Source organism: Schistocerca cancellata, chromosome 5 (genome assembly GCF_023864275.1).
Source record: "Schistocerca cancellata isolate TAMUIC-IGC-003103 chromosome 5, iqSchCanc2.1, whole genome shotgun sequence".
Classification (NCBI taxonomy): Eukaryota; Metazoa; Arthropoda; class Insecta; order Orthoptera; family Acrididae; genus Schistocerca; species Schistocerca cancellata.
This window is the reverse complement of record NC_064630.1, coordinates 572,077,830-572,102,434: the sequence shown is the minus strand read 5'-3', so window position 1 is coordinate 572,102,434 and position 24,605 is coordinate 572,077,830. Positions and strand designations below refer to the sequence as shown.

Here is a 24,605-nt window from a genome sequence, read left to right as displayed (position 1 = left end):
GTTCAAGCAATCAAATATGAATCATTAATGAACTCCGTACCGCTGTGATTCTGCGCCTCTGGCAGAAGTGCCAAAACTTCTAAATGTTTTTCTATGCAGGCTTTATACTTTTAATTAGCGTTAATAAAAACGTAATACTATTGAGAAATATGACTTAAAATAATTACATTGGTCAAAATATTGTTCATAGCAAATTAAACACATGACTCTAGTAAAACGAAATCTGTATCTTACTTATCGAGAAAGCTACTACACAACGATTTTAGTAAGATATTTAGCAAAGAACTGATTTTATTTGTTCCTCATAAACTGTTAATAGTGCTTAAATTATTGTCTGGACTTAAAGGAAAACGGCTGCAATTAATAGTAGAGAAAACATCATTTTCCCGGAACTATATGAGGGAGTAAGTTACTCTTCATTAGGGCGGGTCAAGTAACCTTTACTGAGTGTTGCACTACAATTCAAAGTTACACAGATACATGACACCCAACGATAATGATGTAAACTGAAGGAATGATTTAAAATTTGTGCGCTGGCTAGGACTTAAATCCAGATCTCCTTGCTTAGTTGACAGGTATGCAAGCCATTATACCATGTAACACAAATTTCATGTGACATCTTCAGTTTATTTTCCCCTTCTTAGACCGTCACTATTGCCGAGGCTCTCCGATATTGTAATAGCACCCCAACATTCACGTAATGGAGAAATCCTGCCTGTATCTCATGCGAAGGTGATCTTTTTTTTTATTTGTCATTTTTTTATTTTTTTTGTGTTGCATCTTTGGTTGACGTGTCGTGCATATTTACAGCTCTCGTAAAGATAAGTGCTTAATTGAGTAATAACAATTAATTAATTAAGGCAATATTGCAGCATAATTAAGTAAATTAATACGTATTGTAAGCTAACAATTTAAGGTTTCACTTTTTTGTGTATTTCTTAAAAAATGAAAACATTTCTTAGGCGCCAATTTTGGACTAGGATTTGTTTACTTTGTGATATACTATAAGTTACGTGATTATTTCAATAAAGTAAAGTTTGTGTGGTTAGTGTGTTCTTATACGCTATCCATTTGATTCTCTAGTAAGTAGCCGGAGTGAAAAGTTACGAAATAAGCGAAAAGTTTATATAGTGTAGGCTCAGTTCTTTGTTTGCTTTTTGTTTCGTCATTAAGCAAACAGGTTATATCGTTTTTCTTTCCTCACAAGTTTTGAATTAGTATCCGAACTTTAGGCCTAAATTTTCTAAGAAATTTAATGTATTAATTCAGTTGTCTATGAAGTTATTCTTATTTTAACTTAGACTAAAGCTAAAATTTGTTTGCCATGAATGAGAAGTGTATGACTTACCGTAGGACTGTTAGTTCCAGGATGTGGTGTGAGGGTTGTTGCAGTTTCTTTTTGGTGGGTGACTGTAGCGTTGTGGGAATTGGGGAAATGAAATGAAATGTCGTGTGACGACGGCCTCCCGTCGGGTAGACCGTTCGCCTGCTGCAAGTCTTTCGATTTGACGCCACTTAGGCGACTTGCGCGTCGATGGGGATGAAATGATGATGATTAGGACAACACAACACCCAGTCCCTGAGCGAAGAAAATCTCCGACCCAGCCGGGAATCGAACCCGGGCCCTTTGGATTGACAGTCCGTCGCGCTGACCACTAAGCTACCGGGGGCGGACGATTGGGGAAATAAACAAGGCTCATTGGTTGTGCAGAATTTGCTGTAGACATAGGAAGATAGTGGAACAGGAGGAGAAGAGTGCTGGTCTTCAGGGGGAACTAGATAAAGTGAAACAAGATCTGAAAAGTTTATGGGGGGAGAAGGTAAAAGAGAAGTGGGTAGTGACAGCAGGTTATAGAAGAAATTGGAATAGGAAATTCTCAGACAGTGTGGTTGGGAAGTTGTGAATGTGGAAAACAAGTTTGATCTGTTGTCGCAGTTGGAAACTGATGAACTACAAATGGATATAGGAGTAGACAGGACATAACAAACTTTCAAAAAGTGTTTGAAAGTTTTGTTGTAAGGTAGTTAACATGGTAGAGGTGTTGGCCAACTGTTGTAGGATGAACTAGCGTCAGGTTACCAGGTCACAAGTTTTTTAAACCTAGTGCAAGTTGGGTCAGGTGATAGAGGATGTAGGTTCACTTTGCAGAGACTTCACAAAGAAAGACACCACGGTAATAGTGGGTGGGGCGTACAACAGCATAGATAGAAACCCTAATTATTCAATTGAGAGTGACTTGGTAAAGACAGCTTCAGCAACGAGACCTACTGGTTGGTGTTGGGCTTGTGTCTGTTCTGAGGTGCCAGGACCGGCCTCATTTAAACTCTTCTCTTAACAGAGTTAATTTAGAGGTGGAACAGCTGCTTGGATTAGATATGCGGTCTCATATTAATGTGGTTCTGTTGACTCTATCAGCAGGTGCGGCTATACTGGATATGGCCTTCACCTCAACAGGATAGGAAAGGGAAAACTGTCTGGGCTAATAGCAAATAAGAGGAGGAGGGGGGGGGGGGGGGGCGCACTGTCACAAGTGGTAAAACATCAGTGATTACAAGTGACAGATCAGCATTTTTTTAGGGTAGGGAGGGCAGACACAAAAGTTGTTCAGAGACAGGCTGAAAATAACATTCACATTGATAAAACAGGCAGCCAGCAAGCAAATTTAAATGTACATAATTCATGCAGACAGCCTCTGATTGAAACTAGAGATACTCAAAAATTGGCAGGAAAATTAGGATCATCCAGTTGTAATTCAACCAGTGCACAAAATCAGGTATCGTTATTGCATCAGAATATCCGAGGACTAAGGGGCAACCTTAATAAGTTGCTTATTTGTGTTGAAGAATTAGAGTTGAGCAAACCAGTTATGAAACGTCCCCATAGAAAAATTATAAATGACTGTGCTTAAACTGACACACAATATTTTTAGCGCAACGCAATCTGGCTTTCAATAATCCCTACAAAAGAATGGCCCTGACTAACAATAACATAAACCTTTCATGAATCACTTACCTCACAAAAATCTTCGTTACTCAAACTACTGCAATACAGCGAGCGCCAATACTGCCAGCTAAATAAAAGATTCTAACTACTGAAGTCACTAACTATTGATAGGCATAGTTAGCAAATGAAAGATTTTGATAAAGAACAAACAATGTATTTACCTTAACAGTGTTCAAAAGTCATAATATGTATATATAAGTTCATGACATCCAGTCTTACAAATTTACTGTCTCTGATGGACACACGTCCAGATCATCCGCTCTCAAAACTCCGCCATCTCTCTTCCCACATCCACCACTGCTGGCAGCTCACCTCCAACTGCACAACGCTACGCGCTGTAAACAGCCAACTGCCCAACACTACAATAGCAAACAACAATGCAAACCAGCCACAGACGGCACACAGCACAGCCAGTGTTTTTCATACAGAGCGCTACGTGGCGTTACCAATAAGAAAACCTAAACAGCTTACTTACATAGCCCCCATGTTTCCCACAAAAAAATTTTACAAATTGTTTTGGGCAGTGGCCAATGCAGATTTGAAAATTTTTTTCATAATTACAATAACAAAATCAAATGAACACACTTATTGATACAATGTTGGTCAAAAGCTAAAATTTTCTCACGGTCCATAAAGACAGTCCTGATCATTCATCACAGTATTACAGTAGTAATTACAGTTTTTTTTTTTGTTTCAAAGTCTGAGCAGTAAAAGAAAATGCACATGGAAGTAGTGGATTTCCATGCAGTCTTGAAGAAGTAGTGTTGTCCTTCCAACGGAAAGACAGTGCTGACTCTTGACATGCAGACAGATAATGGGCCACAACAGAGCAAACCCACAGCAGAGTCAGTCGAAGTTTTGAAGAATATTGGTAGGTAGGCCATCACAGAGTAGACCCACTGTAGACCTCATAGAGATTATGGTATTGGTGGGCCACCAGAGGTGCAGACCCACTGCAGTCCTTGTAAGACCCACTGCAGTCCTTGTAGAAATAGTGGTATTGGTGGGTCATCAAAGGTGCAGACCCACTGCAGTCCTTGTAGAAATAATGGTATTGGTGGGTCATCAAAAGTGCAGACCCACTGCAGTCCTTGTAGAGAAAGCCAGCAGCCATCTGTTGCAACTGTGCAGGTGCACAACCACCATCGAAGAGTCTTCCAGACAATATCGCAAGTCCATAAACCACCATTTGTGCACTCACAAAGTTTTTGGAATTCTCCTTAGAACCAGCGGTGCTGTTAACCAGTCCCTTGCTGAATTATCAACACACGTGCAAGCACTAACAGTCCTCTTTTTTTCAGATATTGTGCATATACTATGACCAACAGAAATGTGTGCAGTGAAATGAATGCTTACAATTTACTTAATTTGATGAACTGGTGTCAATTACAATTTTATAACATGAGAATACAATAACAAAGGAACAAAATACATCATTAAATGACATAACAATACAGATAACATTTGTAGTAATACAGGCTTCAAAAAGGAATCGAAATAACATATACATCAATGTTACAGGAATTATGACATAAGTACATACATAAAAGATCAGAATAGCTTTCGAAAATAATGTCTAAACATCTTTACAAAGTAAATAACATATTATTAGAAAATTTCTACAACATAACTCTTATCAGCTAAACACATAAAGACAGGAAGAACACAAATACACAAGGGTACACAAACACAAAGCGGAATAACACAAAAGGACAGGACAGGGTTTCTTTTCAGTGTGACATTTGGTGCTGCAGTCCAACCCAAAACTTCATTTCATAGATGTGTCCCCTTATTTCACTTTCTTTTTATTCCTTGTCAATGCAATTCTTCCAATTCATCACAACTCATTCTCTTATATAGCCTGCCCCCTTTTAAGCTAACTTAAATCTACTGAGCTCAGATGCTAAACTAAGGGACGAGGCAATGCTGCAGCACAAAACAATTAACACAAACAGCAATGACAAAAAATGCAAATTGGAAAAGCTAGCAACTATAAATATAAATTAGCAAAGCAAATACGTTATCACTAATATGAGCCAATGTGCAGCAAAAAGAAAAATATATCAGTAGTAAAACTGGCGTAATACAATGTAAAATTCAGTAGCACTATGCCTGGCAAACAGCAGCAACAAATGCAATAACTTATACCTAAATATCACATAGCTGAAGCAGAAAAAAAAATTACAGTAAACATAGGAAATGTCTAATAACTATGTCACATCTTAACACTAGAGTGATGCATCACTTTGACTTACTCTACGAAACGAGTTACCCAGTCATTGACAAAAATTATGTATGCAATTCCGGTGAAGGGAAATGTCTTTTTGTGCTGCCTCGTTTTTTTTTTTTTTTTTTTTTTTTTTTTTTTTTTTTTTTTTTTTTTTTTTTTTGGAAGTAGATAATAAAATTATTATTTACTGGATCTGTAGGCATAAAATATCTATATTAGTACATCTATAAAATTTTATTTTAACCAATGCTGCAGTGCAGCTAGAAACTAGATATTAAATTCAAGGCATGAAACGTCATTCACTCGCCATATGGCATTTCATAAGGCAGTAAAAAATCTCTCAACTAGCAACACAATAGCCGTGAATTGTTTCTCATCGTTTCATTAGTCATTTCAGTAAATATCAGAAAGTGTCGTATTTGCGATGCTTTCTACAAAGGAATGTCAATTTCGAGGTTAATGGCCTCTTTTTTTCTCCACCTAATGGCTTTATCTCCAGGCGACTGTGCACACAACGCATTATGTAAGGGGCACTTAGCTATCTTACCGAAATATTTAAGACAGCAGTTTGCGCTACAGTGACAGTCTCATAAAACAATTTCACAGGTCGAGAATTTGCGTTACAAATGTGTAGAAACAAAATCCTGTAAATAACAGTGTTCAAAAAATTTTCGCCGGCATTGTGATACATTCACATATATACACACATTTCATAACTCTTAAAGTACGATTCTTGGTTTCCAACATCCTTTTTCACAAACCGGAGTCCCTAACCACTACTCATTATTCCTGACTTTATTACACATATACATATTCGTAGACACTTCTTCAATATTTCATCATGATAAATACATAGCATAATCAAATTTCTCATATAGCATCAGCTTATTGGTCATAAACATACCTCAACAGCATAATACACATTGTCATCATAATAATAACATTATAAAAACTCAGCCAAATCTCAAAAACGTCGTAGCTTTCTGCAATAATTCCAAAACCTAAAAAAATTCTCTGCTCATTTCAATGGTGTCATCTACCTCAATCGTACTTTAAAAATCATGCTGCCTTACCAAATACGACCTTCAAAGCTCTCATAGTATCACAATGGTTCTGAAAAAATATGAACAATTCGCACAGTGCAGACAAAATACAATTTCATAAGTGTGAAATTATCCAACTGTGTAACTGTGTAAACATGTGTCACTGACATAGTACAAAAAAATATTTATTTCTCTGTCAAATAATCAGATGGCTGTGTTATTCTATGTTAGAGAAACATGGTACCGATGTGTAAAGTTGTATAAGCAAATACCATATTAGCTATGGCTCCTTGTGCTTGCCAAACACATGGTACACAAAGTAAGCGTGTACCTCCCTGAGGATTAATCTAATTATATCCTCAGGTGTTATAGATTACAGCAATTGAATGAAATGTATCACCGAAAACTTTCTTTGTATCTTTGTGATTCAGAAATCTTTAAAAATAAATGTTTTAAGTATAAAATTAATCACTCAAATACGTGTACTGCAGCGCTAAACTGTGCGTCTTGTTGTAAGACAATCTCTGTCATTACTGAACGGTAAAAATATGCCAACTGTCGTAATTATCGTCGTCCATACGCAAAGTTCTGTAGAAGTCAATGTACTTACCTCGTAATAGATAAAGTGAATTGCTATGCATATAGATATCGTAGTTTTTACGCTCATTGCCGTGATGAAGTAAGTACTGTACTGTAACGTATTGTTGTGCTACAGAAAAGGCTGTCTCATTGTAGCTATACCACAAAAGTTACTACTAAAACATGTTTTCCTTGAAGAATTCAGAAAAACTGTACAAATATAAAACAGATACACTTCAACAGCAACAATGTAAATTGTGTCACACATTAGTAGCGTCGTGATATAGTCGTGTAGCTGTCAAATAAACTAACCACTGTGTCATCTGGTGTCTCTCAAAAAGCACTTTAAATCCATAATGTATTTTCAAGTAAATCAAAATGTTTCATTACAAAGTCATTAGCAATACCAGTACATGTTCTAAGTATGTGAGCCTTATAGTCATTATGTAATCGTGCAACTAACAAGCAAGAATGTACACACACAATAACACTGTGTCGTCTGTTCACTATAACAATGCATTCGTAATTACTGTCTAAATAAGTTGCCCAAGTTCTTGACTGGATAGTTAACTTTAAAACATTGTTGCATGTTAACAGTTTCTAAGTGTGACAAAGCATACTAGTAACGTGAAGTGTAAAACTTTATATCAAAAACTAAGTAAAAAAGCAAATTATCTCTCAATAAACGGTTTTACATATGAAATGTGGTGCAACCCTTTACCCTCCCTAGTGCGCAGAGTTTCAGCTTCAACGCAATTATCATGTTGTACACGTCGGTAAAGAATACTGGAATTTTTCTCAAGGTTAGTTTATGTTATTTTTCTCAAGCCCAGCTGGCGCATGTGGCTGCCTGCGGTGCAAGTCATTGTCTGTCTCTTTGTTGGCGTGCGTCGTTGTTAGGATTAGGAGACCTAACTTCTACAAATTCACCTTGACGAGAAGGCCCTGCCCTGTTTGCATCTCGCCAGTTCTGATGAAATTCAGGTCTGTCGTTATGATTATATCGTCTGTCATCATGTCGGTAATTTCTGTAGTTAATTTCTTGTCGGTCATGCGGTGGAGAACTTCTCCCTGAGTCGTAACTGTGCGGAGGACCGTTGTGTCTGAAGTCATTCTGTCTCCCTCCACAATAATTATTTTGGTTCCCATATTGTCTGTTTCTCTGATTGTCTCTGTGATAGTCATTACCGCAGAGAGGTGATCTTTCCCTGTAATTCTTACTACTGTGCCAACGGTTGTCATTCGGGTGGTGTCTGTTTTGGTCACGATTTACGTTGTAAGAATAGCCTTGTCGTGTCCAGTTATTATTTCTGTCATCGCGGAATTGTGATGGATGTCACCTGTAATTGTTGTGCTCCTGTTTTCGCGTTCCACGTTTGTCAGTGTCAATTTCCAATTCTTGTAACAGTCCCTGAAAAGCTTCAATGTCGTCTTTGCAACGTCCTGCCAAAATAATATGTCGTAAATGTTCAGGCAATTTGATTAAGCAAAGGCGGATGAGTTCTGAGGGGCTGTATGGGTTTGAAAGATACTGATTCTTATGTAACATGTCTTCGAAATATTTGACAAGACTGGAAAATTCAGATTGTTCGAAATGTTTCATCATTATGATGCTATGTTTTACTCGGTCTTGAGTAGCTTGAGACCAATTTGCTGAGAGGAAGGCATGATAAAATTCTCCTTCACTGTGACAATCGTGAATGAGCGATCGCATTCTTACAGCTGGTTCATTCTCTAAGTAGCCACACATAAATTCTAACCTGTGCTCCAATGACCAGTTGGGAAGAAAACAATGAGAGAATTGGTGAAGCCATGCTTGTGGATTAATGTTGTTGCCAGATTTCTTAAATGCTTTGAATTTACGTGTAGTAATGAACAGCTTATAGTCAAAATCATCATGTCGGCGATTCGTATATCGGTCATTGTTACTTCTTTTCGGCAGTTACATCTCAAAATTCGGTGTACTTTGCCAATTTCTTCCATAATTTCCGAAGCGCCCTGTGTTATTATTTTGTGGTTGTTCCGTATTTCTATGTCCCTCTTCCGGTATTGGAGCGCGAGTTTCCTCTGAAATATGTAATTTTTGTATTACCTGTGTCAACTGATCTTGTACTTCCCGGATTTCTCTTTTGTACTGTGTATTGATTTGATTTTGATTTTGTTTGAATTTTCTAATTTGTTCATACTCTTCTGTGTCAGTGAAGGCTACGGGTCTTGTGTCATTCAGATCATCATCTATCTTTGTAGATAAATTAGTGAACTGATCCGAAAGTTCGGCTACTTTCTCCGATAGTGAACTGATTTCCTCAGTGTGTTTTTCTGCACCAAGTTTCAGAGTGTCCATTTGTGTTAAAATCATATCTACTGTGTCCTTTAAGTTTTCCTGAGTTCTTGCGAGTTGCGTAATCGAATCGGTAGATGCAACTGAGTCAATTTTAGCTTGCAAGGTCTCGTGATTTTCATGAACAATGGTTTGCAGTTCTTTTATGACTGCTTCGTGATTCTGTAATGCATTTTCATGACGCGAAAAAATAGGTTGAAAATGCTCACAAATTTATGTTTTTACGTCATTACTGACTTTTCGACATTTATATTCGATTTTAAGTAACTCTGCAGTTAAATCACCACGTCTTTGTTCAACCGTTTGTTCCATTGAGTCTAACTTTTGAAGCTGTTGCTGTGTTTGCCTCTGGTGTTGTTCCATTGTATCTAACTTTTGAAGATTTTGTTCCATTGTGTATAACTTTTGCTGTGTTTGTCTCTGATTTTGTTTCATTTGTTGCATTAATTGCAATAATAATGTATTAGTGTCTGGAATCTGCTTCTCTATGCTTTTTGGCAGTGCATTTACACCGGCAACATTCACATTTTGACAAGCAGAAAATGTGTCTTCACTCATTTGAGAAAACGGTGAGGACCAAAAACCTGAATCTGCAGTATTTGCAAGATTGTGTCCTGTCATTTCGGATTCCTGAGGCGAGCTGTTGCCAACCGATCGATCGATAATGCTTCTCTGTTCACTAATTGTTTCACCGTCTACACCATTATTTGCCGCCCGCTCCATTTCCCTATGCACAATTACCAAATTACTATGTTGAACATAAGTTAATTCGTTACACGGTGGCGCTAACATACTGCTTTCGTCTTCACTGTCATTTCTCAGTTTACTTTGGAGCCTAGTATTACGTTTTTCACATGCCTTAATTGTCACAATATTTCACACGAATGCACAAAAAAGCACAATTTGAAGAGCAAAAATAAGAAAACACATTAACATAGCACTGAAAAAAATATCTAGTTAATTGCAAGCGCAGCTGCGAAATACTTGGTGCAAATCTACATGCATGCCACAACTTTTTTACTGTACAACAATGAAAAACTACAACTACAAAGGAAATTCTCTTTATAATTACGAGCTAACAATAAACAATAGCTATACTAATTACACAAACTACAAGAAAGAATCAGAAGATTCCAGTGAGGTATCCTTGGCTAAGGGTCGACATATGAAACGTCCCCATAGAAAAATTATAAATGACTGTACTTAAACTGACACACAATATTGTTAGCGCAACGCAATCTGACTTTCAATAATCTCTACAAAGAATGGCCTTGACTAACAATAACCTATACCTTTCATGAATCACTTACCTCACAAAAATCTTCATTACTCAAACTACTGCAATACAGCATGCGCCAATACTGCCAGCTAAATAAAAGATTCTAACTACTGAAGTCACTAACTATTGATAGGCATAGTTAGCAAATGAAAGATTTTGATAAAGAACAAACAATGTATTTACCTTAACAATGTTCAAAAGTCATAATATGTATATATCAGTTCATGACATCTAGTCTTACAAATTTACTGTCTCTGATGGACACACGTCCAGGTAATCCACTCTTAAAACTCCGCCATCTCTCCCCACATCCACCACTGCTGGCGGCTCACCTCCAACTGCGCAACGCTATGCGCTGTTAACAGCCAACTGTCCAACACTACAATAGCAAACAACAATGCAAACCAGCCACAGACTGCACACAGCACAGCCAGTGTTTTTCATACAGAGCGCTACGTGGCGTTACCAATAAAAAATCCTAAACAGCCTACTTACACATTTGATATAATCTGCCTCTCTGAACATCATGTGACCACTGGTACAGATATGTTAAATGTTACAGGATTCAAGTTAGCTTCTTACTTCTGTAGAGAAAATGTGGAGAAACGAGGAGTTGCTACATTTGTCAGAAACTGTTTTGATTTCAAGAATATTGACATTAATAAATTTTACACAGAGCAGCACTTAGAAGCTTGTGCAACAAAAGTAGTATTTAATAATACGTGCTTTATAATAGTAGGTATACACAGATCACCTTCAGGGAATTTTAACCTCTTCATAAAAAATCTGGAAGCTCTGCTGTCCCATCTTATGGTAAAAAACAAGGAAATAGTGGTTGCTGGTGATTTTAATGTGGATTTATTGAAAAGCTCTGTCAGTGAACAATTATTGCAGTCAGGAACACTATCATTCAATTTAATTCCTACTGTGAACTAGGATATGTAAATGCTCTGAGATTGCCATTGATAGTATCTTTGTAGACAAATCTAGGGAAAAAAGGCATATCAAAAATCCAATAGTAAATGGGCTATCTCATCATGGAATGCAGCGACTTGTGTTAAACGATGAAACTTGTCAGGTAAAAAATCAATTAAATCTGAGAGCATTAGGGTAATAAGTAAGTCAAATATTGAAAAATTCAGGAAATTGCTCAATGACATGAACTGGATAGACTCAAATGGAAAATACAAAGCATTCATTAATAAAGTTACCTCCACTTTTGAAAATTGTTTTCCCCTAAAGGTAACTCAAATCACAAAGAAGTCAAAAAATAAACTGTGGATTACACAAGATATCATGTGGGACAAAACGGAGACTATATCTACTATCTAGGAACAGCTCTGATGTTAGAATTGTAATGCATTACAAAGAATACAGCAAAATATTGAAGCAAGTAATCCAGAAATCGACGTAGCTTTATTATGGGAAAAAGATAGTTACATCAGGCAACAAAATAAAAACTGTATGGGATATAGTGAAGACAGAGACAGGTGGAGCCAAAAAGGAAGAGCAACAGATAGCTCTAAAAATAAATGAGACGTCGGTAACACGTCCATGTAGATTTGCAAACCTCTTAAACAAGTACTTCATTTCAGCTATTGACAGCTTGGGGTTATCAAGTTCGGTGAACAGTGCAATGGAGCATCTGAGACCAGTCTTTAACAGCAACTTCAGTAAAATGGAAATGACACTCACATCTCCCAAAGAAGTAGCATCCATCATAAAATCCTTAAAATCTAAGTATTCCAGTGGGTATGATAACATTTCAACGAAGTTAATCAAAGAGTGTTATGCAAGTTGAGTTCTACCTTAAGTTATTTGTGTAATCAGTCTCTTATCAGCGGAACATTTCTAGATTGGCTGTAGTTGCTGAAGTTAAGCCTCTTTACAAGAAGGGGGATAAAGACATACCATCAAACTATCGCCCAATTCCACTTTTACCAGCTTTCTCAAAAACATTTGATAAGGTTGTGTTCAAGCGTCTCTTTAAGCATGTGACTGCGAATAATATATTGTCCAAGTCACAGATTGGATTTCTTAAAGATTCTGATATAGAGAAAGCTATTTACACGTACAGTGAGAATATACTTAATTCACTAGATAATAAATTAGAGGCTACTGGCAATTTCTGTGACTTATCAAAAGCCTTTAACTGTGTGATCCACAGCATTCTCTTACGTAAATTAGAATATTATGGCATCACTGGCAATGCTGCGAAATGGTTTGAGTCTTATCTATCTAACAGGAAACAAAGGGTGTCATTGCGAAATACCTGTGCAGTAAGCAGTCAGTCTTCATCTGACTGAGAATGAATTACGTGTGTTGTTCCTTGAGGTTCTATCTTGGGTCCATTGGTTTTTCTTGTGTACATTAATGACCTCTCATCTGTTACATTGCCAGATGCTCAGTTTGTTTTGTTTGCAGATGATACAAACATTGCAATAAGTAGCAAGTTAAGTACAGATTTAGAAATAGCTGCTAATCAAATTTTCACTGACATTAATAAGTGGTTTAAAGCTAATTCACCGTCATTAAACTTTGGGAAGACCCACTATATGCAATTCAGAACCTTCAAGAGTTCCTTCCAGTATGTGTGTAACCTATGAAGATATGCAGATCAAAGAGGCTGACAGTGTTAAATTTCTGGGATTGCAACTCAATAATAAGTTCAGTTGGTAAGGGCATACCACAGAATTTCCCAAGTCCCTAAAAAAGTCTGTATTTGCAGTGAGAATGCTATCAGATGTAGGAGACATAAATACAAAAAACTTGCATTCTTTGCTTACATTCATTCTATTATGTCATATTGGATCATATTCTGGGGCAACTCATCAAACTGAGCAAAAGTTTGTATGGTGCAAAAGCGTGTGATAACAATCATTTGTCGTGTAAATCCAAGAGCATCATGTAGAAACCTGTTCAAGGAACTTTGTGTTCTAACCAATGCTTCTCAGTATATTTATTCCTTAATGAACTTTGCTACAAGTAAAACATCTCTGCTTCCAACCAATAGCTCAATACATAGTATCAGTACTAGGAATAAGAAGAATCTACAGATAGACTTAATATCACTTACCTTGGTCCAAAAAGGGGTCCAATATTGAGGAACACACATTTTCAATAAATTGCCAGCAACCATTAAAAACTTGGTTTCAGATAAAGCACGATTTAAACAGAGTCTGAAATACTTTTTGATAGGCAACTCCTTCTACTCTATAGATGAATATCTTAACAGAGACTGGTCAGCTTAAGTAAAAATATCTGTTAGGTTTCAGTTTTGACAACATTTGATCACAACAGTCAAGATTAGGTATTTCGCGTATGATAATTTTATTAATAGTGGATAGCAGTATTTCATTTTGACAACGTGTTAATTCTGTAAATATTAGCTGTTCCAGTTTATCGCCTTGTATTAACCTATTTCGACAATCTCCTGACAAATGGTCAGAGTAGTAAGTATCATATTCAAATGTTTTGTATTTTATGTTACACTTTCTGAGATGTTCCACACCCACGAGAATCATCTCATTTTTTGTGTCTATGGACCGAAAACTAAATCTAATCTAATCATTTATTCAGCTTTCATCACTATCGTAGATAAAGATGAGATTCAAACGTATCGAGGAAAATTTAATTATATCAGACGATTTTTCAACACAGTCACCAGATCTCTGTAAACAATGGCCGGAAGGTAACATCATCGACGACATAAATCCAGTCCTTGGTCAGCGCACCATTCGAGAACCGCTATGTGAAAGTCCTCAACGTTGAAAAATTCGCGATTGCAGTGAATGAGTTGCCCGATTGCTTGTGGACATGGTCGTCTCTGTTCTATGTCAATGGCCTTCTTTCCGATCGGTATGACCCAAGTCTCTACAACTGTGGTCGAATTGGAAGTGACATTGCATTTGGTCCACATAATCCGTACCGCAGCGGAACTGTGTATGCAGGAAACCCAGAAGATGCACTCTCTCTTCTGAGAATGCGCTGCTCTTGTTGCGCAATGGTCGTAGCGTTGGATGTTATGCGCAAGTTACTTCTTGAAATTCCCCCGTAATTTTACGGCATTTTCCATGCTTTGAGCGAAGCAAACTAATTTATGCCACTGACGTCGAATTTAGCACCTGTGTCGCGTTCCGTAGACAAGACATTTAAATTTGATAGTATGCTATCACACATACTTGACCTTAAATAGTTTTTTTATCATTTTTAATTTGTAGAAACTGCGTTCACAAGATGCTGCTGTAACTGATATCTTCATAAATGTACTCAAAGTTATTTCGATATTTGGATCAACAACTTTTGGCCACAATTTAATCCTTAAACCTTTTCTGTTCTTTGCTTTTTGATCAGTTTCTGGCACCCCCTACGTGCCTGCGCCTTTGGCAGGAGCCTATCTCGCCAAGCCCTCGGTGCAGTCCTGGCAGCCGATACTGAAGCATTTACACGTTCAGAAAAAAAAGGCTAAACACCTCTTCGTCATGGCGTATTAATAAGCGGCTGTCTTTCGAACTCAATCTGGCTCCTTACTTTGTGACAAAATTCAGTTTGTTCGATCAACTCACTGGCAGTGGAGGAGCGCTTTACTACCGGTATATTAACGTGTTTTGCCACGAAAATGCTCTGTATGATATCTGACACATTAGGAACGAGATTCACGAAGCAAATTTGTTACGGAACAAAATATGTTTAATCAGTGGTGGTTGCCATCAAAGTAGGATAATCCAAGTCCATAAATTTCTGCAAATGCTCTTCCTAATGTTCAAAATATTACTGCATGTCGTTAGACGTTCTTGGGTACTGGTACCACATAATTCTCGCAACAGTCTTCCGAATTGATGTACCGGCCTAATCCTAAAAGAGCACACGTGAGCTGTACGCCTCGAGCAATTCAGCAAGTCAGCCGTAGCTGAGCGCAGTGGAACATTCGGCCAGGATATAGACTTCGTTAATATTTATGTTTTAGCGAAAGCACTATACTAATGTAAACGGGAAGTCAGTCGATGTTGCTAAACGTCCAAACAGTTTTAATCGTATCACTGGCTTTAGGCTGCCAGTAGTTTGGCTGCCTGTCCTCAGTGCTACGAAGACACTACCGACTTGTGCAGACATAAAAATAAAAACAAACAAGGCGCCACTCACGTCCCGTCCTCTAGCCAGTAATAAACAGATCAAAGAGTCCATCAACCGCGAGACATCATCAAACAAACGATCGACAACATTTACGGCGATAAACTCTGCATAAATTTGCAAAAGTCTTCCCCTCACCCCACCCGCCGCCAACTACCTCTTACGACACTCTGACGTAATCGCCTATAGAGCTGCCCACCACAGCCTCCAGCTCTTCCATGTCAACGCGAGGTGGTGCATTGATTACCTCACTGGCCTCACATTCGGGAGGACGACGGTTCAAACGTACGTCCGGCCATCCAGATTTAGGTTTTCCGTGATTTCCCTAAATCGCTTTAGGCATGTGCCGGGATGGTCTCTATGAAAGGTCATGGTCGACTTCCCTCCCCATCCTTCCCTAATTCAATGGGATCGATGACCTTGCTGTTTGGTCCCTACCCACGAATCAACCGTCCAACCAACCTGATTCTTTGACTCCCGACTTCAGTAGTTTCAGATTCTCCCACGGCTCCCTGGAACATTGCTTGAATGCTCTGGTCTTTCAGACTGTACTTCGTTACAAATAACTGCATCATCTGCATAAAGTGTGAGATCACTGTTACTACTAAACGCATCATCTGCATAAAGTGTGAGATCACTGTTACTACTAAACGCAAAGTCATTAATATACAACATTAACAGCAAGGGATCCAGCGTACTTTATTCGTGTACAACCGAAGTTAGTTCTACATCTGTCGAAGACTCTTCATCCAAGATACTTTGCTGCGTCCTCCCTACCAAAAAAATCTTCATCCAGTCACAAATTTTGCTTGACTCATATGGGTTCGTATAGTATGACGATTCATCGCTGAACAGAATGCGACGCCATTCATCAACAGTCCAGCCTCCCGCTGACGGTCGCACTCCTATCACCATCGTTAATAAAACTTCCTGGCAGATTAAAACTGTGTGCCCGACCGAGACTCGAACTCGGGACCTTTGCCTTTCGCGGGCACTTTTTAATCTGCCAGGAAGTTTCATATCAGCGCACACTCCGCTGCAGAGTGAAAATCTCATTCTGGAACCATCGTTAATGTTATGATGCTAACGGCAATCCACACATGGGGTGGTAATTCCCTAGTCTGGCTGCTGCTGGTCTCCGATCAATGGTGTTGGATGACACGCAGTGTTGCAGAGCGTCCATTATTGTTCTCAAATGACAAACGTAGCTGTTAAAGGGTTACGATGTGCTCGGTGCACGATACGGCGGTCTTGTCTTGTGGGGGTCATACTTGGTGGACCAGAACCGTGACGACGAGTATGCCTGCCAACGTAGTCCAACATCGGGCCTCTGTCATTTCCAAATGCCTCACAAATCTAGATATTGCACGATTCGATCACCCGAACAAATGGAGACCCGTAATGAGGCTCCTTTCAAACACTGTCAGGTGCTGATAACGCTGTCTCGTACGAGTACGCGGCATCTCAGTGCCCTTCACAGTTATCCCTCAACATCTGTCGCTCTTCACGTCCCATATATACCCTAATAGGCCTAGTAACAACGCTAATCACCAACAATACTAATGCAGTCCTCTGGCCATACTACCTTTCGCACAGAATTGCAACTCCAACTGTTTTACATACCCACCGATGGTGTATACGTGTACAAAGTTACATTGACATCCGACAATGTCTTCTGGATGCTTCACTTTTCTTTTCAGGCAGTTTAGGTAGCATAGACAGGAAAGTTTCCTTCCCAGGCACAGCTTCAAGCCATCTGGGATTGTTCGTATGATGTGGCTTAACCTTTACAATGAATACGTTGCATTTTTATTATTTTCAGCTGTTGGAAACAAAATTTGAGGGATAGTCATAAAGTTGTGATTAATACTCCGGAAAGTAAATGTTTCGCAGTTACTGTCATCTTTGTTTGCAGGTGCATGTCTGTGGTCCTGGTATACAATGAAATCCTCACGCCACTGTACCGTAGCACGTCACTACAGGTAGCAAAGGAAAATGGCTTATCTATGTAATGGAGTATAGTGCGTTAATGCTTTTTCCGTATTTAAGGAAACAGCACTGCAACAATACATGCCGAGTTGATGGAGGTCTTCAGCACTGATGCACCATACGGCACACTAATTAGCTGGCGCAGCCGGTTCCAGTGCTGTCAAAGAAGTCTGAGGAACGACGAAAGGAGTGGTAGACCATCTCTCCGAACAGAACAAGGAATCGCATGAGACTTGTAGAGCACAGGTTCTCGAAGACCACCTTATCGCAGTCGACGCAGTATGGAAAAATTGAAATTCAGTCAATGATTAATTTTTAGTATCTTTCAAGACATTGTCAACATGACAAAGGTCACTTCCCGATGGCTTCTGCGGCTGCTCAAAACCATTCCAAAAGCCTGCCGAATTCAAGATGCAGCGGAAATCCTGCTGCTGCGTCAGGACAATCGAGATAAATTCCTTGGAATTCTAAGCATCTTGGACTAGTGCTGGGTTATTTATCACCAAGACACAGGGACGGAAACAAGCAGTGGCAACGTTTGGATTCACATCAACCGAAAAAGCAGACTGCCCAGCCATAATCAGGTAAGGTGATGCTGATTTCCTTATATCTTGGGGAGGGGGGGGGGAGATTGTCATGGGATGATGCTTACAGATTACGTCTGTTGAGGGCGAACCGCCACAAGAGCTTGGTACAGAACCTCTTGACGGAGTTACGGGAGAGCGTCCATGGGCGTGTATGTACACTACAACGCCCCAGTTCGTTGTGCATTGCACACATTCACACACCCTTCTTTTTTGCCGCACCCCTCACCTGATACCAAGTGACTTCTTCCTTTTTCCTCGGATGACGAACCACTGCGTGGTAGGCATTTCCAGAACGACGACAAGGCGATATTTGACGAGGGACACTTCTGGAACAGCTACAATGCAGATTTCTTTCACTGAACGTTTCTTTCGTCCGTGCCTCGGAGCTCCCACGGCATCGCGCGAAACCACACTCGCGGCCGCGGTCAGAATCTGCGCAGCCGTGGCGGTCTGCACTAAGCGAGGCGACTTACGCAACGTACTGCTCCGCAGATGTGAGGCCAGAACACACCGTAAGGCCAGATAGGCGGAAGAAAACTGCTCCGCAGGTCTGGTGGGAAGCGTGTATTGAGAGACCCGAATTAATTATCCGCGGTGCCACACATCTAAAATCACTTTAAATAAAAGTTGTCAGCCTCGATATGACCAGCGAGACGTGGTTAAACTCCTCACCATTCCTATTTCAATAAGTAAATCCTGTTTCAACCTGGCTTCTTTTGTAAAAATTCCGAAACGCGACCACATGACTCGACATGCTCACAGCTATCAGTTCTTATACCACCGACAAGTGGCTCCTATCAACTTCTGCCGACAATTTCTGCGGAAAAAACAGTTTGAACGACAGTCAGTAGAAAGACACGCAAAAACACAACACTCTTATTTACTCGGGAAAAAATTGAATATACACACATTGATAGGTGTCATGTAAAATTTTGGTATCTGAATCGATTGTGAGCGAGCAGCGATGTTGCAAAGCTGTATCGCGGAAGTTAGGTTATTATCTTTGGTGTGGGCGGAGGCACAGGGGCAGATAATGTTAAGCTGTGTTGAAGTGATGTCATGTTTCAAATGTAAAGTCTCAGTTTATCAACGTGTTTAATAAACATAATTATACCTAGATTGCAACAGAAACTGATTTGTGAAGGAGGAAGTTTAATGGAACTAACAAGGGTATACCAGAAGTGGAATATCATAAGTAAATATTATAATGATATTTTTTTTCACTATTGGTGCGCCATCGGACTAACTTGGTTATTATACTGACAGTTGCTAGATGTGAAAGATAGGAAAGTGTATTAATGGGATGTTAAGACGTTCATTAAATTTGAAATCAGCCATGAGCATTTTTTCACAGCATATAAAAAAACTTAGTCTTGTCATTTAGGCTCATATTTCATTTTATTACCTACCTTTCAACCATTTTTTTAAATTGAAAAGGAACCAAGTGTGTTGCAACTAACAGAGAACTCGTTGCACCTCACGAGTGTATCAGTGTAGATATAGTAATTTGCAACTTGAGCACAGTCGCGCGTAAGACAGGGCAGCACTGCAACGCGAAATCCAGATTTGCGCAGTATAAGGTAAGGGCTAAATATTTTGATTTTTTTAGTTTATTCAGTCAGGTCCAACTTATGTCTTTTTGTGATCAGTTTTGCAGAACTAATTATTGTAGGTTTTATGTCAAAGTTCATTATACAAGCAGCTTATATTGTTCAAAATTCTTGCAGTCAGATTGATAACTTTTGCAGTATGAAATACTTCCCTTTTCATTACGGCAATTAATTATTATAATGCAACTTTGTCTTCACATTACGACAGTTCATTTATTATTACAACTCAGATCTTACTATCAGAAACAGTTCAAAAGAGACCTTTCACTCATATTTTTATTATTTAAGGAGAACTTTCAACATCATTAAAAGTTTCGCATCACTCCCATACGTTGCCGAGGTGTGCTGATATTGTCACTGTTCCCGTACCGATCGAGGTCACCTACGACGTTGTTTGTGAACATAAACACAGCTACCATGATCGTTATCTACGGGTACAACGCCGCACTCGAATGGACTGCAGCATTTCAGTTGAAGGTGACGCAGTAGGGACGCTGTAGAAACGTCTATGGAACAGCGGAGTGCGACCAACGATGGGGTCCGCATCATGCATATGCGTAGAAAGTTTGTCAATCAAGGAAGTTGCTCGACCTGTGCGCCGGAGTCAAAGTGAAGTGTTGCTAACTTCAAATCAGTTCCAATTGACAGGTGGCGTTGAGGATTTACCTCGTGCAAGTCGTTCACGTTCGACAGGTGCTCAGGACGATTCATATCTACGAGTTTTGAGTCAAAGGGAACGTGGTCTGCGTGCTCTAGAACAGAATTCGCCGTTCGAAGAGGCTATAGGACTGACTCCACGCATCGCATCAAACTGTTAGGAGACGAATGCATGAACGAATCTCCATTCCCGATGACCATAGCGAGCATCACGTCATACACCACAACACCATGGGCTCCAGGTTTTCTATTGTGAGTCAACAGTCTTCTGACTGATTTGATGCGGCCTGTCACGACTTCTTCTACTGCGCCAACCTCTTCATCTTAGAGTGGCACTTTTAACCTGCATCCTAAATTGTTTGCTTCAGGTATTCTAGTCTCTGTCTTCCTGTACGGTTTTTAACCTCTTCCTCTAGTATCAAGGAAGTTATTCCAGGATGACTCAAGAGATGCCCATTAACCTTTTCCTTTCTTTCTGTCAATGCTTTCCACACATTCCTTTCCTTGCCAGTTCTCTGGACAAACCTCCTCATTCCTTACCTTATTAGTCCACTTAAATTTCAACATTCTTCTGTAGCACCACATCTCAAATGCTTCGAATCCCTTGTTTTCTGGTTTTCCCACAGTCCATGTTCCAGCAAATGCTGGGCTCCAAACGTACATTCTCAGAAATTTCTTCCTCAGATTGAGGACTATGTTTGATACTAGGAAATTTCTCTTTGCCAGAAATACCATTTTCACCATTGCTAATCTGATTTGATGTCCTCCTTGCTCAAAATAAATGGTTCAAACGGCTCAGAGCACTATAGGACTTAACTTCTGAGGTCATCAGTCCCCTCCTTGCTCCGTCCATCGGTTATTTTGCAGCCTAGTTACTAGATTTCCATAAGTTTATCAACTTCCTGATCACCAACCATGATAAGTTTCTCACTGTTCTCATCTCTGCTATTTCTCGTTACTTTTGTCTTTGGCTCTGAGCACTATGGGACTTAACTGCTGAGGTCATCAGTCCCCTAGAACTTAGAACTACTTAAACCTAACTAACCTAAAGACATCACACACATCCATACACGAGGCAGGATTCGAACCTGCGACTGTAGCGGTAGCGCGGTTCCAGACTGTAGCGCCTAGAACAGCCCGTCCACGCCGGCCGGCACTTTTGTCTTCCACTCTTCGACCTTACTTTTATTTCCGTTACAGGTAGGCAAGATAATCGTGTAGAATAGACCCCCAGGATTGGAGTGGGCTGTTGTTCACGGACGAACCTCGTATGTGTTTGCATCCTGATAATCGAAGACGATGTTATTCAATCTGTACTTTGAAAAATCAGTGAAAGAAACAAAGGAGAAATTTGGAAAGACGAAGAAAGTTCAGAGATAAGAAATAATAACTTTGAGGTTTGCCGATTACATTGTAGTTCTGTCACAGGTGACAAATGACTTGGAGGATCTATTGAACAGAGAGCACAGTATGTCGAAAAGATCTACATCTACATCTACATTTATACTCCGCAAGCCACCCAACGGTGTGTGGCGGAGGGCACTTTACGTGCCACTGTCATTATCTCCCTTTCCTGTTCCAGTCGCGTATGGTTCGCGGGAAGAACGACTGTCTGAAAGCCTCCGTGCGCGCTCTAATCTCTCTAATTTTACATTCGTGATCTCCTCGGGAGGTATAAGTAGGGGGAAGCAATATATTCGATACCTCATCCAGAAACGCACCCTCACGAAACCTGGCGAGCAAGCTACACCGCGATGCAGAGCGCCTCTCTTGCAGAGTCTGCCACTTGAGTTTGTTAAACATCTCCTTAACGCTATCACGGTTACCAAATAACCCTGTGACGAAACGCGCCGCTCTTCTTTGGATCTTCTCTATCTCCTCCGTCAACCCGATCTGGTACGGATCCCACACTGATGAGCAATACTCAAGTATAGGTCGAACGAGTGTTTTGTAAGCCACCTCCTTTGTTGATGGACTACATTTTCTAAGGACTCTCCCAATGAATCTCAACCTGGTACCCGCCTTACCAACAATTAATTTTATATGATCATTCCACTTCAAATCGTTCCGCACGCATACTCCCAGATATTTTACAGAAGTAACTGCTACCAGTGTTTGTTCCGCTATCATATAATCATACAATAAAGGATCCTTCTTTCTATGTATTCGCAATACATTACATTTGTCTATATTAAGGGTCAGTTGCCACTCCCTGCACCAAGTGCCTATCCGCTGCAGATCTTCCTGCATTTCGCTACAATTTTCTAATGCTGCAACTTCTCTGTATACTACAGCATCATCCGCGAAAAGCCGCATGGAACTTCCGACACTATCTACTAGGTCATTTATATATATTGTGAAAAGCAATGGTCCCATAACACTCCCCTGTGGCACGCCAGAGGTTACTTTAATGTCTGTAGACGTCTCTCCGTTGATAACAACATGCTGTGTTCTGTTTGCTAAAAACTCTTCAATCCAGCCACACAGCTGGTCTGATATTCCGTAGGCTCTTACTTTGTTTATCAGGCGACAGTGCGGAACTGTATCGAACGCCTTCCGGAAGTCAAGAAAAATAGCATCTACCTGGGAGCCTGTATCTAATATTTTCTGGGTCTCATGAACAAATAAAGCGAGTTGGGTTTCACACGATCGCTGTTTCCGGAATCCATGTTGATTCCTACATAGTAGATTCTGAGTTTCCAAAAACGACATGATACTCGAGCAAAAGACATGTTCTAAAATTCTACAACAGATCGACGTCAGAGATATAGGTCTATAGTTTTGCGCATCTGCTCGACGACCCTTCTTGAAGACTGGGACTACCTGTGCTCTTTTCCAATCATTTGGAACCTTCTGTTCCTCTAGAGACTTGCGGTACACGGCTGTTAGAAGGGGGGCAAGTTCTTTCGCGTACTCTGTGTAGAATCGAATTGGTATCCCGTCAGGTCCAGTGGACTTTCCTCTGTTGAGTGATTCCAGTTGCTTTTCTATTCCTTGGACACTTATTTCAATGTCAGCCATTTTTTCGTTGGTGCGAGGATTTACAGAAGGAACTGCAGTGCGGTCTTCCTCTGTGAAACAGCTTATAAGATGAAGAACAACAAAGGCGCAACAAGGGTAACGGAATGTAGTCGAATTAAATGAGACGAAGCTGAGGGAATTGTATTAGGAAATGAAACTCTAAAACTAGTACATGAGTTTTGCTATTTGGGCATAATGTAACTGATGTTGGCCAAAGCAGAGACGATATAAAACATAGACTGGCAATGGCAAGGAAAGCGTTTCAGAAGAAGAGAAATGTGCTAACATAGAATATAGATTTAAGTGGCAGCAAGTCTTTCATGAAAGTATGTATATGGCGTGTAGCCATGTATGGAAGTGAAGCAGGGACGATAAACAGTTCAGACAAGAAGAAAATAGAAGCTTGATCATACAATGTAAGCTTTCACGGCCGGTATTGTCTTCACTTAAAACTTCCGGGCTGATAGGCCGTGGTCGAAGTATAAAACACTCTCCTGACGTTTCGTCTCCGACTGCGGGAGACATCCTCGGAGGTAAAGCGGCGAACTGCGAAGAGAACTCGACGAAGCGCTGATTATATAGGCAGTACAGAGGGCGCCACAGTCGATCACGTGGCGTCGGCTATGAGATTGTCTCTGGTAATGCCAACATTCTCGATTGAAAGTAATCGATCGTCACGCTTGCGATGCAACGCTGACATCCAGATTTTATCCAGTTTAACACCTTCGTCTTTCCTGTTAAAATTATTACGATGTTTATCAATCTCGATAGCCCCTCTATACAAGCGTGCATAATAATGCGAGGTTTTTGATATGACGCTCGTTTCGCTGAATTTTATTTCATGATCACCTTCCTGGTAAACATGTTCCGCTACGGCCGATATATCCGTGTGACCCAGGCGGCAATTCCTCTTATGTTCCACAAGACGGGTGTTCACACTTCTCTTTGTGTAGCCAAAGGGTCTCGTGCATTTTTTGCCGACCTTAAAAATTCTTTTATTTTTCTGATCGTTATCTACATAAAGAATCAAACCACCACCCTAGACAAAAAAGAGGTGTAATGAAAACTTTGGTAGACAGGGCGTACAAACTTTGTGAACCTGTTTATTTAAAAGATGAGATTGAACATTTACGGT

The 24,605-nt window shown here is 39.9% G+C and overlaps 1 non-coding gene across 1 annotated transcript; it reads right to left on the bottom strand.

Annotated features, from left to right (window-relative positions):
- Positions 1-1,595: 1,595 nt before the first annotated feature.
- Positions 1,596-1,670, bottom strand: Trnad-guc (transfer RNA aspartic acid (anticodon GUC)). The gene has a single exon. It is a non-coding gene; the product is annotated as a tRNA-Asp (tRNA).
- Positions 1,671-24,605: the final 22,935 nt, after the last annotated feature.